The sequence below is a fragment of the Vombatus ursinus genome, unplaced genomic scaffold, assembly GCF_900497805.2.
Source record: "Vombatus ursinus unplaced genomic scaffold, bare-nosed wombat genome assembly UNPS02014848.1, whole genome shotgun sequence".
Taxonomy (NCBI): Eukaryota; Metazoa; Chordata; class Mammalia; order Diprotodontia; family Vombatidae; genus Vombatus; species Vombatus ursinus.
Genome location: NW_020954626.1, coordinates 3,912,973 through 3,932,051, shown reverse-complemented (window position 1 = coordinate 3,932,051; position 19,079 = coordinate 3,912,973). Strand labels below are relative to the sequence as shown.

Genomic DNA, 19,079 nt, shown 5'->3' with positions numbered 1-19,079 from the left:
AGCCCAGACACCACCTTAAGAAGCAAACACTTGATCTATTTGCCAAGTAGAGAGTCATAGTACTCAAGGGCAACACCAATTTATATAAGCTTATTTGCAAATCATTATGAATGAGGATAGTGAAAGATTGACTAATATTAACTCATAAAACAGTGAAAAACAGCAGAGGATGAAGCAAGCTTGGAGAAAGCCTGCCAGGAGACTTAGTTAAACTAGGTTATTTCAAAACATTTATAAATGAAATAGGAAGCAGTACAACTATGTTAAATGGAACCAGTTTTCTAGCATTTCTTACAGAAAGCTTTTCTCATCATTGATAACAGTGGAATCACCACATTTGGATTTTACCACCATATTACCAGATATTCTGTGTAAGGAAGTGAAAATGTCACTGACGATGAAGTCAGAAAGAGTAGTCTGGATTGCTAAAAGAAAGGAACCAGCTATTTGACTGGGGGTGGAGAGGAGTGTACTGTGTCCATGTGAATGAACAACTTATTTATAACTTAATCTTAGTTGACTGGGGCTCTGAGAAGCAGTACTTGAATCCAGGTCTTCCTGACTCCAAGAAAGACCTATGATTCTGCCTCTTGTCCGAGTTATTGAAAAATTCCAACCTAATTGGACTATTGACTTAATTCCATTCAATTTCCTTTTCCAGATTTGTTGACCCTTGCAAATAATAAATGACCAGTTCTACAAACTATTGCAGGATATAATGCACAAACCAAACCTGCCACATCAAAATTTCAGTTTCAACCTCATTGGACCATTGACTTAATTTCATACTACTTCCTTTTCTAGACTTGTTGACACTTCCAAATAGATGGCCAAGCCTACGTAATATTGTAGTAAATAATGGACAAGCCAAACAGTTACGTGAGAGTTTCGGGAACAGTCATCTTTCTACAAAACTGCACCTTCCTCTATGCTCAGTAGGTGAAGAGAATGTCCAAGAGAGAATTCTGGGATAGGCTCATGCATTTTTATTGTGGGTTGTTGGTTTAGGGATAACTGAGAGAAAATTTCTCCATCAAAAACAGTAATAAACTTAGGTCTTCTATGGCAATCAGAAATACAGTTATTTTGAGTTTGGGTACCTCTTTAAGGAGATATCCTGCAAACTTTAGGTATCAGGCTTTAGGAACCCAGGAAAAGTTCCCATTTTCTGGCTACTAATAAAAGACCAGAGAGAATGGAAAATTTGCAAAGGGCAGTTACTACTTGTTTTTTAACCTTGGGGCCATCTTTTCTCTCTTGGAAAAGAAATTAGCATTAATTTTAGCCTTTCTAAGAAACAAGACGTTCTGTTTCCCAACCCTGGACATTTTCACTGCATGTCCCTCATCCATGGAATGTTCTCCCTCTATATCTCTGCCTTATGGATTCCTTAACTTCTTTCAAATTCAAGCTAAAATCTCACCTTCTATAGGAAGTCTTTCCTCATTCCTCTTAATTCTCATACGTCTGCCCCAATTATTTCCTAATTATCCTGCATGTTGTCTCATTCTAGACTGTGAATTTCTTGAGGGCAGAGACTGTCTTTTGCTTTTCTTTATATCCCCAACATTTGACACAGTGCCTGGAACATGGCAGCCTCTTAATAAATGTTGACTGACTGACTGAAGTATTTATTTGTGTTTTTACTTACAGGGTGAACAGGAGTAGTATGCTTCAGTGTCAGTTCATTGATATTTCATTGTTTCCTGAATATCAGTTTCCATCTTCCTCCATTCTTAGATAAGTCTTTTTTTTTTTTAGGCAATTGGGGTTAAGTGACTTGCCCAGGGTCACACAGGTAGTAAGTGTCTGAGGTCAAATTTGAGCTTAGGAACTCTAAGACCAGTGCTCTATCCACTGCACAACCTAGCTGTCCCTCTGTCTTCCTCCATTCTTATGGGCTAATGTACTGCTTAAATTTCAGTTTTCTTGTTAATTTAATTAATTAATTTCTGCCACCAGTCTTCAGTTTATCCTTTTTCCTTTGGTGTATGTTATTCTTTTTCATGTCATCAGTCATGTGTAAGTACTCTGTTTGTTCCTTTTCCTAATACAGATTTCAGCAAGTTTCATCTTGTTGGTATTGCTATTTATGGGTACTGAAGTGTAACCTTCTATATATCAGTGGATATGAAACTCATTGTGGTGTGAGTAGTTTCCTTCATTGTGTAGCTTCCTTACCCAGCTATACCTCATCCTTTGAGAGTCTTGTCTTCTTTCTCCACAAACCCCCTACACTGGAGTATTCCTCAGTATGCCTCCAATTCAATAGGCAGAGATTATCTTGGAGATGCTTCATGGTGTGATGCTGACCTGTTGCATTCTGATGAAGAGATAAAAGAGAGATCAGTGAGAAGCCTTTACAGCTAAGATAATGTGAATTTCTTTACTATGCATAGCCCTTGGAGAAGCTGGGCTGCATTCTGAGATCATCCTCTGTGGAAAAATAGCTGAGTATTTTCTGCTGTTTTTAATGAATAACTTTCTCAGTAAACCAGAGAATATCTTTCTGAAGTATAGTGGTTCCAGCAAAGACAATTTCCAGGAAATCTGTGTGCTGGATTGTACTTGTATACTTTAGAACAGATCACAGTTAATGGTTTTTTTTCTGTGATATCCTGCAAGCACTGTCCAGTTCCTTTAGACTTTAGAGTCTAGAGTGTGCTCAGGAAGGGGAAAGGATGAACATTTATATTGCACCTACTATGTGCCAGGAACTGTGCTAAGTGCTTTTTACAAATGTCATGTCATTTGATCCGTATAACAAACCTGAACAGAAGGTGCTATTATGATTCTTGTTTCACAGTGGAGGTAACTGAGGCACACAGGTTAACTGACTTGCCCAGAGTCACAATGCTAGTAACTTTGTGAGGGCCTATTTGAATTCCGGTCTTCCTGACTCCAGGCCCAACACTGTATCCATTGTACCACCAGCTGCCTTGAGATAAATCCGAAGACTATTTCAGAATTTTTGTTCTGCTGCACTGACCATGGTAATATTCTTGAATTGATAGAACGAAGCAATGACTTGATTCAGAGCAGTGATACTATGAATTTCTAGCTCTGGGCTATTCGGAAGGTACACGGTGAGTTGAATAGAGCTATGCTATCTTTCTCTGCTTGCAAAGAGTGTTTCATGTTTGCTCTTTCTATTGTGTGTGACATTCTCATTAGTGAGAGAACATGTTTTTGAAATACCGACCAACTATGCTGAATGGTTTAACAAAATCTGCAGGTGCAGAATTTCATTTCTAGAGAAGGTGGCTTAGCTTGCATCTGCTTTATAGTATTGCAGTGAGACAGTCCTGTAGGGCCTGAGATCACTTCTACAATTGTCTTTTTTGTTCCATTGAGCTGTTGGGTTTTGATGGAGGCCAGGCCAGCAGGCAATTTGATTTCTCACAGATGTGATACAAATTTCTCTGTTATACTTTATTCACAGCACATGAAAAAAATGAGTTACACTGGGAGGTTTGCACATGTGAAAAAGTCCTGGAGACTTTCTGCAGTTTTTCCTGAGACCTTCCTGTAAACTAGACCATGCACGTGCACACATGCATTTCTTTCTTTTTTTTTTTTCCCTTAATAGTATATTTTTTTTCTAATTACATGTAAAAATAGTTTTCAACATTCATTTTACAAAATTTTGAGTTCCAAATCCTTCTTCCTGTCTCCTTCCTTTCTCCCCTCCCCAAGACAGCAAGCAATCTGATGTAGGCTACACATGTACAGTCATGTTAAACATATTTCCACATTAGTCATGTTGTGAAAGAACAATCAGAACAAAAGGGAAAACTACAAAAAAGAAAAAAACAAAACAAGCGAAAATAGTATGCTTCGATCCGCATTCGGATTCCATAGTTCTTTCGCTGGATGTGGTTAGCATTTTCCATCACACATCTTTTGGAATTGTCATGGATCACAAGCAGCCAGAAAGAAACAATTTAAATATCATGGAACCACAGGCAGGATTATGCAGGACCTTGCAGCTTCTACATTAAAAGATTGGAAGGCATGGAATACAATATTCCGTAAGGCAGAGGAGCTTGGATTACAACCAAGGATCAACTAGCCAGCAAAACTGAGCATAATCTTTCAGGGGAGGAGATAGACACTCAACTAAATAGGGGACTTCCAAACCTTCCTGATGAAAAGACCAGAGCTCAAAAGAAAATTTGACCTTCAAATATAAGACTCAAGAGAGACATAAAAAGGTAAACAGGAAAAAAAAAACCCAACATATTATTAATAAGGGCAAACTGTTTACATCCCTCCAGGGGAAGATGACACTTGTAACTCTTAAGAACTGTAATGTTGTTATGACATTTAAAAGAGGATATACTTAGAGGGCATGGGTTTAAGTTGACTTTGATATGATGGTAAAAAACCTAATTAAGTAGTGAAAAGGGATTGTACTAGCAGACGAAAGGAGAAGGCAGACAAGGATAAATTACATCATGTGAAAAGGCACAAAAACCAAATACAGCAGAGGGAAAGAAGGGAGGGAGATGAGCATTGTTTGAACCTCACTCTCATCAGATTTGGTTCAAAGAGGGAATAACGATCAGTTAGGTATAGAAATCTAATTTACCCTATAGGAAGTAGAAAGGGTGAAGGGAAAAGAAAAGGGAGGGGCTAATAGAAGGGAGGGCAGACTGAGGGAGGTAGTGATTGAAAGCAAAACTAAACTGAGGAGGGAAAGGGAGAAAGAAGAGAAAAAAAGCAATAGTGGAATAGGATGGAGGGGAAGACACAGATAGTAATAATAAATTCGAATGTGAATGGGATAAACTCTCCCATAAAAGAGAAACAGGTAGCAGAGTGGTTTAAGAACCATAATACTACAATATGTTGTTTACGAGGAATTGTCATGGGTCATATGACCCATACATTTCTAAAGTGCACAGTCCTGGAGAGGGAGAATTTTTTTTAGTGAAATATTAGGACTGGATTTAAATTGTACAGTTAGGAGTAGAGATCACAGATAATTACCAGATTGGAGGATGGCAGATTTAGAACTGGAAAGGGCCTCTGAGGTCATCTAGTCCAACACTCCTTTTTTTTGTTGTTTAGTCATTTCAGTTGTGTCCAGCTCTTCGTGATCCCATTTGGGATTTTCTTAGCAAAGATACTGGAGTTGTTTGCCATTTCCTTCTCTCGCTCATTTTTTACAGATGAGGAAACTGAAGCAAACAGAGTTAAGTGACTTGCCCAGAGTTACACAGCTAGTAAGTGTCTGAGGCCAAATTTGAATTCAGGAACTCAGGCTTCCTGATTCCAGGCCCAGCACTTTATCCACTGCCTCACTTAGCTGCCCTCCATTTATTTTAGAGGTGAGGAAACTGAGACCCAGAGAAGTACTTTCCCCAAGGTCACACTGGTATCAAAGGGAAGATATGGGATTTGAACCCAGGTCCTTGGATTTCAAATCCAGTACTCATACTTTCTCTCTTTGGGCTCTTTCAGTAGGGGTTCTGTGGTGTTTTTTCAATATGTTTTCAGCAGCAGTCAGATATTACCACTGTCTTAATGGGCTCATATCTGGCAGCATGTGTAGGCTTCTTCCATTATACACTCTGGACAAACATCCAGAGAGAGACCACTTCTAGAAATCTCTTTGTATTGCATCGAACAATTAATGGGATGATGATGTTAAGGCAGTCCTCCACCCAGCTGCTACTCCAATGCCTCATCTTGGCATGAAGGTATGATGATAATGTGAAGTAGTTCTCCACCCAAGTCCTAGTCCAATGCCTCATCTTGGCATGAAGGTGACTCTGGTTTCTCAAAGGCTAATGCTATTGGAGTGTAAGTTCTGGCTGGTCCTGCCAAGGTAGAAGCACTTCCAGGATAGAGAAGTATCCCAGCTAAGTGTGGAGAGGCTCACCTCCTAGTTGGCTAGAGGGTGATGCCATATTTGGTTACAGCAACCCACCAACACTCTCTGGTAAGGCAGTAGTGGGGTTACTATTTGTGTCAATGACAATCTGACGAAATTATATATTGTTGATGCTTTGAAGCACGGCAAAAAGAATTCTCTTGACAGAGATGATGTGAAATTCTCTGTCTTGAGATATACATAATTAGCCAGTATAAAAGCTAAATGGCCAGTGGACTTCTGTATCAGAGGAAAGTAGGTTTTTTGCATGGCTATGGTGGTGGTGCTGTTTTTCATGTGTTCAGAGAGGTGTACTTTGAAATGGGGGAATGTTGAAGGATTACATTTTTTTAATCTGTCATGAGGCTTACTCACATAGCACTAGGTCCCAAAGGAAATTAACAAAAATGTATCAGAGTCCCTTAAAGATAGGGGTCAATAGTAAGTAGTCAGGAAGAATAAATGAACACAAAGAACAGTTAAAGAACAAGTAAATGTGAAGCCATATGTTACTGATTATAAATGCAGTTTGAATTTAAAGTATGAAGAAGAGTGAGCTGGAGTAGACTGAAGGGCTTATAGAGAAGATGAAACGTGAGCAGAACACTGAAGGATTTATGTAGAGGCAAGATAGGAAAAGCATTCCAGGTAGTTGTAGCAGCCTGTGCTAAGGGAATGAATGTGTTTTAGCTTCAGGTGAGAAGCTGAGATTTAATAAAGCAAGAGGTGTATCTAAGTGTGACCCATAATCTCTAAGAAATTTGAAAGGCAAAAGAATGTGCTTATAAACAGTGCAAATCTGTAAATACAAGTGATTTATGTTGTTGAACAGTATCTATGTATCTACATGTACAATAACAAAAATAGACATCAATTAATATTTTAGAATTTGATTTTCAGTAATAATAATAGGTCTCTAAGAAATCTCAGGAAGAAAAGAATGTGTTTCTGAACAATACAAATGCATTAATACAAATTATTTATATTGTTGAACGTCTGTATACAGTAATAAAGATAGAAATATCAATTAACTTACAGATTTTGATTTTAGTAATAATAGTGATAGCTAGTGTTTACATAGTACTTTAAGGTTTATAAAGCACTTTACAAATGTCTCATTTTATCCTCACAACAACCCTAGGAGGTAGGTGCTATTATTATCCTCATTTTACAGATGAGAAAACTGAGGCAGACAGAGGTCAAGGGACTTGCCCAGGGTCACACAACTAGTAAGTGTCTGAGGCTGAATTTGAACTCAGGTGACACTAGATATTTTGGGGATAGAATTCTGAATGTTTAGCAGTCATCTAGTAGTCCACAACCTTCATTTTACAAAGGAAACTAAAGGCTAAGTGAAGTTAAGTAAATTTGCTTGAAGTTTTCAATTCTAGTTTTCAAAAGAATCGAGATTAGAACCCAGTGGATCTGTGACCTCATTAGTGTGTATACTCCTTCCATCAGTATAGCTTGCATCCATCCATAGCTATGGGATCCTTGTGTAGGTCTTTCTAAAGATCTTCTTTGGAAGGTCTCTCTGCCCCTAAATGCTGGAGTTCCGTTGATAGTGTATGGATTCCACACTTAGGAGGTATATTTCTTAACTCTTACTCTTACTGAATGACCAGCTTATCTCCTTTTCTAGCCACACGAGTCCTTGATTGTGTCTTTTATACCACTTTTCATGCTCAGATCATCATTGGTAATATGTTACAGCATACTTATGGCCACCGTGTATCTTTCTAATTGCTCTTTGGGTCACCTGTAGTTTAGGGTTTTTTTTTTCCCTTCACAGATCATGGTATTCCATGATTGCCAGTCATGTAGCATCGCTAGGAGAATATTGATGTTCTTTTAAAAAAATGGTCATTTCTTGCAGGCTGCTGCTTGGGATTATTAAACGCATTGTAGTTTTTTCAAGTAGAATCCAGTTAAATGTCTTTGATGTGTTCAATTCTGGCCCCAATTCATTACCCCTTTGTAGTGTTTATCCAAGATAGCATGCTGATAGACTAATTTAGTGGGCTAGTTATATGTGTCAAAATCTGGCCAATATACATGCTTTATCCACTTTCTTTCCTGTGCAGATGACGAGGTTGATCTCTTTTGAGGTATCCGAGATCTCACTAAGGAGAGAGGGCTTGAAGTACTTCACAGCTCCATGTAATTAACCTAATGTCATCCACCATCAGGAGCATATGAAGGATTTCTTCATTTATGAGTAATTCCTCTAAAAAAAAATTACAGGACATCTTCCATGACACTGTTGAGAACTTTTTGTGTAAGAGCATACATTTGCTTATTTTATGATTTGCTTGCTATCAGTACTTTGAAGATCACAGAACATAGTGATTTCTTTTTTTCTTTTTTTTTTTTTTCTTTTTAGGCAGTTGGGGTTAAGTGACTTGCCCAGGGTCACACAGCTAGTAAGTGTCAAGTGTTTGGTCTGAGGCCAGATTTGAACTCAGGTCCTCCTGACTTCGGAGCTGGTGCTTTATCCACTGTGCCGCCTACCTGCCCCGAACATAGTGAGTTCTGTGGTCACATCTGTCATGCAGTCATATGAACTTAACATTTATGGAAGGCATATTGTTTGCGGAAAGGCCTTTAAAGGCTGAATTTGCTCAGTTTTTTTTTTTTAAGCAAAAGACAGTAGGCACTGTGGGTTATTTCACACTTTCTTTCTCTTAGGCAGTTGCGTACCTGTGAAAATGTGGTCTGCTGTAGAAAATGGCCTACAGGTCAGTGGCTATGGCTCAGGCCTGTATTGAGAATAATTATAATAATAGCTCACCTTTATATAGTGCCGATTATGTGCTAGGCATTGTGCTGAGCACTTTGGATAGTGGATCTCTTGATCCACTGGAATCTAAGCTGCCATAGTGATACTGATCAAGTGTCCATGTTAAATCTGGCACCAATATGGTGCCTTTAAAATCATGCTCCCTTCAGTATAGATTTCTGCTGTTGGTTAGGGCCAGGTATGATTCCCACTATCAACAAGTGCCACTTTCTCCATAGCAGTTACTGTTGTTGTTGAGTTGTTTCAGTCATGTCCTATTTTTCGTGACCCCATTTGGGGTCTTCTTGGCAAAGATGCTGGAGTGGTTTGCCATTTCCATTTCTAGTTCATTTTATAGATGAGGAAACTGAGGCAAACAGGGTTAAGTGATTTGCCTAGGGTCACATAGTAAGTGTCTGAGACTGGATTTGAACTCAGATCTTCCTTACTCCAGGCTGGGGCACTCTATCCATTGCACCACCTAGCTGCCCAATGTAGTAGTAATGATAAATAACTATTTAGCACATTAATCTCATGCTTTCAGGGTCTTCAAGACTCATTCCTCCTAACAACTCTGTGAGTTAGGTTTTGCAAACATCATTGCCATTTACCTGATAAGGAAACCCAAGCTCTGAGAAGTTAATTCACGTAGCTAATATTATTAAATTCTCCCAAAGCAGAGGCAGGATTTGGACCCTCAACCTCTGGCTCCAAGGCCAATTCTCTTTCATCCACACCTTGCAGCTTCTTTCAAGATAGATGGAGTTCAGCTGCAGGGATTCCTCTGTTATCAATGATGAGAACAGATTTTAATGTCAATTTGTTAGGGCCTTACACAGTGTCATTTGCAAATGCTCTCAATATGATCTGGTTTAGCTAGAGTTCATGCTAAAACTCCCTACAAATTTATTTTCCCCTTTCCTTCTTTATGCTGTTTTGTGAAACAATACTTCTCAAAATCTCCTCTCATTCCCTTTCAAAATGATGCAAATAAGCTGTGTTCTAAATTGGTGTTGTACTTTGCTGCCATGTATCTCCATCTGACAAGATCAGACCTTTATTGGATGAGGCAGTTTTTGGACTCTTGCAGCAACTTTCCACTGGTTAAACTTCTCAAAAATAATGGTGATAGTACCTTACTATCAGCTAGTTCAGATAGTTCCTTTTCCATTTTTTCAGTCAACAGCTTTTTAAAAGCTATTAGGTTGGAATTGTTGGACTGATATCCAATGTTCTGTTTTCATCTTCATCAGTCAGTCAATCAACACACATTTCTTATATTCCCACAGTGTGCCAGGCCTTGTGCTAGGTGATGAAGACAGAGGGGTGACAGTCTCTGCCTTTGAGGAGCTTACATTCTATAAGGGAGACTCTGTCTGTACATATAGATACATACAAACTAAATATAAGGTAATTTGGTAGCATAGCACTATCAGCTGTAGGGGGAAGAGGGTTGTATATCAAGGAATGCCTTATATTGGAGGCAGTGCTTGAACTGACCTTCACAAGAGAAAAGGGATGCTTAGAGGCGGAAGGAAGGAAGGAAAGCATTTCAGGAATTGGGGAGACCATGAGCAGAGGCAGAGAGACAGCAAATGGAAACGTGTTAGGAATGATAAAATGGTCAGTTTAGCTGAATTGTAGAATGTGTAAAGGGTAGTAATGTATCATCAAGCTGGAAAGGTAGTCTGACCATGGTGGTGGTAGGGGAATTATATGGCTGAAGAAAAACACTGGCTATTACCTCTTTCTGACTCCCATTCTCCAGTGAGTGGGACTAGTCTTTTTCTAATTCTTCCTCCAAAGCAGATATTCTCCCAAGTCGCTGCTGTTGACTTCTCTTTTTAGGGAAGGGATGTTTCCTTGAACTTTCAGGTGAAGGACATAGGAACTTTTGAAGTGCTTCAGATATTTGTTGTGGAGAGAAGCAACTCCCTACTTTCCAAGCCTTCTCCCCCCACCATACTTATTGTTGATTCTTTGTCATTTGCCCAAGGAAATCCAGGACAGTCTGGATTTATTTTGGTCTCAGTTTTGGGGGAGTTAATAATATGCTTTCAGTAAAAGTCTTCTTGGTCTGTTTTGAGCCCCCAGCTGGTATCCCAGCCATTGAAAAGAGTTTCCTTCTCTCTTTGTTCATAGCCGATCATAACCTCCTTCTCCATGTCCTCTTTTAATCCTCCCAAGAACCCACCCACACAGTGAAATATATTTTAAACAAAGAAGCTTCTTTCTGAAAACATGTGGCCAATACAGAAAGCAAAAATACTTTTTTTTTTAAAGGAATAGGAAGTCGGCTTACTGAGAAAGCCAAGTGCTAAGTAGGCAGTGGGGAGGTAGGAGTTTCGCCATTGCTGGCCTTTGCAAAAAGTCTATTCTCTTTTCATCTAGGCATTCTCTCTCGAGAAAGTTCTAGGTCAGCTGCTACAACAGTGGTTGCATCAGTGGCCCTGGGAGGCAACTGCTCCCCCATCCTGTCTTTTTATGCAGCCAATGGAGAAGTCACATTGTCCCACAGCTTGTTGCTCATCTTGCTTCTTTCCTGAGATAATCTTTCTCCCTTCTTCGGGAGGATGGGATGGGGGAACCAGCTGTCTTTTCTAGGGACAGTCCTAGAACCTCCAAGTGTCCTTGCATCAGACTATACTGATAATTCCTGTCCTGCAGGCTTTTGTCCCAGCTGCGTTCCTTGTTCCTTTGTTAAAAAGGGGAACTGCAATAGTTTGGAGCCAGTTTATAAAGGGCTTTGAATGCCAAGCATAGTGATTTATGTTTGACCTGACAGGTAAGCTCCAAATCTGTAGAATGAATTTCAGATGCTATCTAATCTAATCCTCTTGTGTCATTTCAGTCATGTCCTACTCTTCGTGACCCCGTTTGGGGTTTTCTTGGCAAATTTACTGGAGTGGTTCGCCATTTCCTTCTCCAACTCATTTTACAGATAAGGAAACTGAGGTAAATAGGGTTAAGTGACTTGCCTAGGGTCCCACAGCTAGTTAGTGTATGAGGCCAGATTTGAATTCAGGTCTTCCTGACTCCAGGCCTGATGTTTTATCCACTAAACTACCTAGCTGCTTCTCATTTTACAGTTGAGGAATTTTAAGACCCAGAGAGATTAAGGCCCCATAGGTAGTATGCATCAGATGTGGAATTTGAACCCAGGTCCTCTGAATTCAGAGCCAGTACTCTTCCCACTATTCTATCTAATAGGGAGTCACTGGAGTTTGAGTAGGAAAATGGGCCTTATATAGGAGGAAGTGCTTGAACTGACCTTCGCAAGAAAGGAGGGAGGGATGCTTAGAGGTAGAAGGAAGGAAGGAAAGCATTTTGGGAATGGGGGAGACTGTGAGCAGAGGAGGAGGTATGGGTGTGTGTGTGTGTGTGTGTGTGTGTGTGTGTACACACACATACAGGTACAAGTTGTACCTGTATTTTAGGAATATTATTTTAGCTTTTATGTGGACAATGAATTAGAGAAAAGAGACACAGGGCAGAAAGACCAATTAGGAGGCTATTGCAATAGTCCAGGTGTAGGAGATGACAAAGGCCAGAAATAAGGTTAGTGGAAAGAAGGGAATGGATATAAGAAATGTTGTAAAAGTGCAATCATCAGGGTCTGATAATTGCTTGATTATGGGGGTGGACATGGGGAAGACTCTCATCTGACTTATTTAATCAGTACCCCCCCCCCCCGACAGATATTCGTATGGTTTTGTCTGTCTTTGGGAAAAGAAGCTGAGCTTTTAACCTCCCTCCTCATACACTTCTGTCCTCTTCAAATCGCAGTGATTATTCTGGTTGGAGACAATTAGAAAAGGTTTTGTCTCACTCTACTCAAGCAAAAAAGTTGCAGCCTGATATCTCTGTGGACTTTCTATACTTATACTGTCTAGGACTTCTAATTCTGTTGTTAAAAAAAAATGTGATATGTTGCTGTTTCATGGTGTGACGTGGCTGCACTATCTCAAAGAATTCAGTCAGACCCCCTCTAATCCCAAGTGCAGGCATTTATTGAGGATTGGTGCCCTTTAGAAGTGGACTAGGTGCCAAGAGGAACCAGCAACTTAGTAAGACAAGACAGGCAGTTTTATAGTGTAATAATGCTGATTACATAACAGAAATTTATGAATATTAAAAAGGCAGGAGGGGTTTGTTAAGGAATTAGGTAATAAATAGAAAGAAGGGGTCCTTTCTATAGTTCAGTGGTCAAACACCCTGGTCATGCTGCTTTCTGACTGGCTAGCTATTGTGGTCCTGTCTGTTCAAGATGGATAGTAAGATATTGTGGTCCTGTCTAGGGCTAAATGGATGATGTGATTGTGGTTGAGTACAGGAATACACCAGTTTAAATGTGTGAATTGTATCTGAGGGCAGTGGCTAGCTAGGGCGGTGACTGTATTGAGTCTGGGGGCCTGAGGTGTGGTTAAAGCCAGATTATGTGGTTAGATCAAGACATTCCTGCTGTTCAGTGGGGCCCATAAGGAAGTTAGAATGTTGTGGCTGGGGGCAGCTTTATTAGGATTCCATGTATATATGTAGGCTGTAGTCTTTTAATAGTTTGCAAACTTTTGGCCCCTCCGATTTTACACCATCTTTGGCAGGGGCTATAGCCTTCCTTGTTTCTATATTCACAGTAGCCTGGAGTCAGGAAGATCTGAGTTCAAATACAGCCTCAGGCACTTACTAGCTTTGTGACCCTAAGCAAGTCATTTAACCTTGTTTGCCTCAGTTTCCTCATCTGTAAAATGAATTGGAGTATCTTTGCCAAGAAAAATATTTTAGAGTTGTTAAAATCCCTAGAGATTATATAGATCAAGGATTCTTCACCTGAATCTGTGAACTTTTTTTTTAATGTATTTTGATTAAGGGTATTTCAGTATAATTGATTTCCTTTGTAATCCTATGTATTTTATTTTATGCACTTAAAAACATTCTGAAAAGGAATCGTTAGGCTTTACCAGCCTGCCAAAAGAATACATGACAGAAATAAGTTAAGAACTAGACCCATCTCCTAAATTTACAGATAAGGAAATTGAAGTCCAATGAGGTGGTTTGACTTACTCAAAAATAAACACAGTTATTGAGCCCAGATTCAAGCTTAGGTCTTCTGACTCCAAATCCAGTGTTATTTTCCTAGTACCATGCTTTCTTTATCTTCTCCCACAGATCTCATGGCTATATTTCAGCCATCTTTGTGGGTTTCTCTTTGCTCATTGTTCACCCTAAGCATTTCAAAATGAGATGACCAGGTATCCCAGGAACTGATGGTACTTGTTGCTTTTCAGCACATGACAAAAAAATGCTTTTATATGCTTCTTTGAGGAAAACCTTTTTGCCCCTCTGTGTGGAAAAATGTCACTATGGATGTAGTTTGGTCCTCTGGTTGTGTACTTATTGGTTGAGTGTTGGTATACCCATGGTACCAAGAGTTCACTTAATATTTGCAAATGGTCTAAAAATGTTATTCTTAGGCCTTGTTGTCATCTTTTCCTTCACTCCACCACTGTGGAAGCAGAAAAGGATCAAGAAGGACTGGGTGTTATTTTGTACTTTTATTTCTCTTGAGTTGCCATGGATCAAAAAAAAAAAAGTCATCATCTAGCAGCCAGTCTTCTGATAAGCTTCTCTCCACTTAGCCCTACCATCAATCAATAAACATTTAAGTGCCTACTACATGCCAGACAGTATACATGAGGATACAAATATTAAAAAGACAATCCCTGCTCTTGAGAAGCTTACAGTCTAATGGGGGAAAAGAGGACACAAAAGAAAGCTGAAAGGGGTGTGGAAAAGGATGAGGAAGAGAGGAAAACGAGGGGGAAAAAAGAGGAGAAAAGGAATGGGAGAAGCTCTTAACTCTACTTTACAATCAGAGGGCAGAAGGTACTGATAGACCAAGGAGGTGTGAGTACTAAGTCTCATAAAATTTTGTAATATGAAGAGGTTCCTGATGACAAGGAACTCGGGGCACAAAGGGAAGGAAAGTCCAAAGGCGTGCAGCTGGGTGAGAAATGAAGAGGTAGCTAGCTTGAATACCCTCCTTAAACTTGTCCTCAAACAACAGACACAATCTGTTGCTGGGACTGTATTCAAAGACTTTCTAGTTTAAGTAGGACCTACCAGAGCTTTTATTCTACTGGCATTTCTTTCCTCTGTCACAATGAAGCGTCTTAATAGGACTTTTGAGGTCTGACACACCACATTTTTTTCAGAAATCTCAAGTTTTCATGTATCTGGATCGTGCCTGATTCTAATATGTCTGTATACATAAGGGTGTACAACAGTCTATGTCGGTGTTGCTTTAAAACAGACTCCTTCTGGGGAAACTCTGACATCATTCTCATCATTTTCTCTGAGTAATGATGATGTGTTGGAAAGAGCATTGGAATTAAAGTCAGATCTGGATCTTAGGCCTGGCTCTACCACCAACTAGCTCTGTGACCTTGGGCAAGTCATTCAGAGTCTCTAGGCATCAGGTTCCCCTCATCTAAAATCACAGTGGTTGAACTGGAGTGTTGATTTTGTAGTGAGAAGACCTGGATTAAATTCTGGCTCTTCCACTTACTGCCACTTATCTCTGGTTTTCATCTTGGTTATCTGTAAAATGAATGGAAGTTGGATTAATTGTCTTCTAAAATCCTTTCTAACATATAAGTCTATGATCCTAAATACTAACTTTAAATTTTTCTTCTAGTGTAATATAAAGAGCCCAGGATTTGGAGATAGAAGACCTGGGTTCGAATCTTAGTCTACCACTTATGGCTTTGTGACCTTGAGAAATCACTTAACCTCTCTTGGCCTCAGTTTCTGAGAAGTGAGGGAGTTGAAGTAGATGATGTGTAAGCAGTCTTCCAAAGTTAAAATCCTATGATTTTATAATTATGTCTTCCACCTTCTAATCCACATACACATTTTCTCATGCTTAAATACCTCAAATTTTAGCATGCTTTTAAAATGTTTATTCCAGACTTTCACTGGATAAAAATTTTTAGTTAGGTAAATATATCAAATCTAAGACAAATGAGACCACTTATGTCCCCATATAGTTAAACTTGTAGCTGGGGCAGCATTAATTAGTCAATTTGTGGGCTATCTATGCCCTTTTTTCCTTTTAGCTATTTTACTGTTGTTAGAACACCCCCTTCCAGAGTGGACGGGAGAAAGGAAAGGAGCTGAGACACAAATTTTTGCCTCTTGTTAACAACTATTCTTAAAGGGAAATTAGGTTGAAGCTAAAATTAGGTTTCTGGATTATTTTTAACCACAGTCTTTCTGTCTTCCATTGCCAAAGACAAATGAGAAATCAAGTCAAAAAGCATTTATTAAATTTCTGCTATGCACTGTGCTGAATTCTAGGAATATAAAGAAAGACAAGCATCCCCTACCCTCAAGGAGCTCACAGTCTAATGTGGGAGAAAACATGCAAACAGTTATGTACAAACAAGATCTACAAGGTATTCTAAAAGTCTTAGTGCAGTTTTAAGTTTATTAGGGCTAAAAGGATAAATTGGTGATAATTACAGAGTAAAGGCACTAGCATTAAGAGGGACCAGGTTATTGTAACAAAAAAAAAACCTTAAATTTTGTATGTACACTCCACCGTATAACATTCAATGTTCTGTAAGTCAAATCCATTGGAATTTAAAATTTTGCAGCAGTTGAATAGATTGATAATCATAGCTGTTCACCAAGGGGGGAATTTCAAACTATACAATATGGCAAAAATATTCTGTTGAAAAGTGAAAAATTCAGCCTTTGGATTATTCTATATCAGTCTAGACACAGTCTGAAACTATGACTAAGGATTGAAATTATACCTTTTATTTCATTTAACACATCCAGATATCAAAGTACAGTGCTTGGCATTTAGAGCTTAAGAAACACTTTTTAAATGCATGCATCTAGAATTTGTTTAATCATGTTTTTCTTGTATTTTTTTTTGTAACAGATCTTTGATTTATATTTTCTGGGGCAGAAAAAAACACACAAAAACAAAACAAAAAACCAACCTCAACTGATGTCCTATTACTGTACAATAATAGGACTCCATTACAGGACTACAAGAGTCTTTTAAATACCTATTACTTGTGAGACCATAAAGTATTGCAAATCTGATTTCCTCTTATGTCACTTTATGGGTTCACATAAAAACAAGTTCAAAAGATCTCTTTGCCCCATCTTACATAAATTGAATTGATGCTGGTATCAGCGGCACTTAGGTTGGCTTATTTTTCCTTTTAAACGATTGGAATGCTTGCTTATGGTGTTTATTCATTTTCTTTCACAATGACACAAACATCACCACCTGAAATGTCATCACGTCACATTGTTATAGCACCACAACACAATTACATCTCGCCAAGCAATGTAATAACATTGTGTCAAGTGTCACCCTGCCATGACTCAGTGTTTGGGAGCTGTAAAAATTTATTTTTGGAACAGCGAGTGTCCCGAGAGTCAGATAGTTTGCCCTACTAAAACTCATCAGTGATTTAGGGGGAAACCGGCAGGCAGGCTTGGGGGGTGCTGGGGTGGTGGTACAGATTTCTCCGCTTGGTTATAAAAGTGCCAACACGTGGGCTCAGTGCATTGAATTGCATTCTCCGAGGACTCCGCATTCCCCCTACCCCCCGGGGGTAGATATTGACTCTTTGCTGGGATCTTGGGTGGAGGAGGTGGAGACTATAATTATCTGTCGGGTCCTGGAGCCGTCTCACTCCAGGACTTCTTCCTATTCATTTATGCCATCGTCTAAACAACGAGTCCCGGGGCCCTCAAGCTGTCCTCGTCCTCCTGCAGAGGGAGCCGAGGGAAGGGCAGGGGCAGCTCCGGACTGCGTAGGCTTTGAGTTCTAATCTGTGTCCCCTGGCCTCAGCACCCGTACCCCGCCCCTTCTTTATGCAAGGTGGAGGAGGAGGAGCACCCACCCTGTAACTTAGACGTCCCCTGGCTTCTCCTTTCCCCACTTCCCTTCCCTCTCCTCTCTTCCCCTCCCTCCACTTCAGGTAGTCTGTTGCCCTGTTGCTTCGTTGCTATAACAACCCGGGTGCCGTCCCGGGGGCTCGGTTGTAGCCACCGAGGAGGAAGTGACGAGAGGGTGGGTTGGCTGTTGTTGGGACACGTGACTCAGTTTGTGTTTTGACAGGGCAAACAGAGGAGAGAGAGCCCGAGTGTGAGGGGAGACTTGGAGCGAGCCAGCGAGCGAGCGCCCGCAGGGGTTGGGGGGGGGAATCAGGCAGGAAAAGCAAGGCGGGCGGACCCCGGCAGGGTCCTGAGAGTGAGCTGGGCTGACCGACTGCACCCGAGGGGCAGGGGAGGGCAGCCCGGGAGCCTGAGGCTAGGTGCCGGGGATGGGGGAAGAGGAAACAGGCAGGAAGGAGGAGTGAAGGGAGGGGAGGAGAGAAGAGGAGGCGCAGGGGGCGGGTGAGATTAAGGGAAACAGAGGAGCCGCGGGCTCGCCAGTCTCCGGCCCCTACGGTCCCCTGAGGCAGCCTCGGGGCCGCCGCCTGACTTTGCTGTGGGCCCCGCTCCCCTCGGAGCGTGAGCAAGGCGGGGACAAGGGGGCACGCGGGGGAGGCGGGATGTGACCCGCTTGGCTCCGGGCGCAGAGCAGAGCCGAGGCAGAGGCGGAGAGTCAGTCTGTCGGTGTCAATCCGTCCGTCGGTCGGCGGAGGTCAGCGAGGGGGTGAGGGGGGAGGAGAAGCAGCGGGCAGCCGGAGCCGAGTGCCATGAGAGCCGCGCTCCTGGAGCGGCAACGGGGGCCGGTGCTGCGCTCGGTGACCGGGGGCTGAAGGGAGCCAGGCCCGGGGTGGGGGGGGGCTGGGGTCAGGCAGGAGCCATCCCCCCGCCCCCGAGAGACGGGGAGTGGGGCGAGCGCCCAGCTGTAAACCCTGGGACCGAAATGAGTCCCTGAAATCTGATTTCTGACCCAGTGACGGGAGGGGGACCGACCAGACTGGGGGGGGGGGGGGGTGGGCCCGAGGTCCACTCGGGCCGGGGGTAGTTTGTTTAGTGAGCTGTAGGGGGGGCGGGCTTAGGAGGAAGGCGAGGATGCCTCTTTCAGACCTTCTTATTGTGTGAAATAGGCAGTGGTTGGTTGGGGGAGTGGGGGCTGGGGAAGGGAAGGTTGTGCTAGACAGGGTAGACTGGGATTACACAAGTGAGGTAGAGAAAGAGAGTGTGTGTGTATGTGTATGTTGGGGGGCTGTTTGTAATCAGGAGCTGGAGGGCTTGAAGGGGGTTTCCCTTCTCCTGGGCAGCGGGTAGAAGAATTGATTCCAGCCATTCCCAGAGGTTTCGGCTCTGGCCAGCGTCCTTTTCCAAGGGGTTAGTTAGCTTGTTTGGGCTTTTTGTTGTTGGGCTTTTTTTTTTTTTCCTCCACTCTACCTCCAGGTTATAAATAGATCCCCCTCTCGGTACAGA

The 19,079-nt window shown here is 41.4% G+C and overlaps 1 protein-coding gene across 5 annotated transcripts in view; it reads left to right on the top strand.

The window, feature by feature from the left end:
* The window catches only part of FAM214A (family with sequence similarity 214 member A), a 132,798-nt gene that overhangs the window by 10,463 nt on the left and 103,256 nt on the right, over positions 1-19,079 (top strand). For 2 of the 5 annotated variants that reach the window (XR_003567189.1, XM_027840777.1), the window contains exon 1: positions 18,746-18,983. The exons of 1 other annotated variant lie outside the window; for it this stretch is intronic. The gene's annotated coding sequence lies outside the window, so the exon portion shown is untranslated. Of the gene's footprint in view, positions 1-17,729; positions 17,755-18,056; positions 18,331-18,745; positions 18,984-19,079 lie in introns of those variants that run through there. 2 more of the 5 variants (XM_027840780.1, XM_027840778.1) reach the window with 2 other exon arrangements.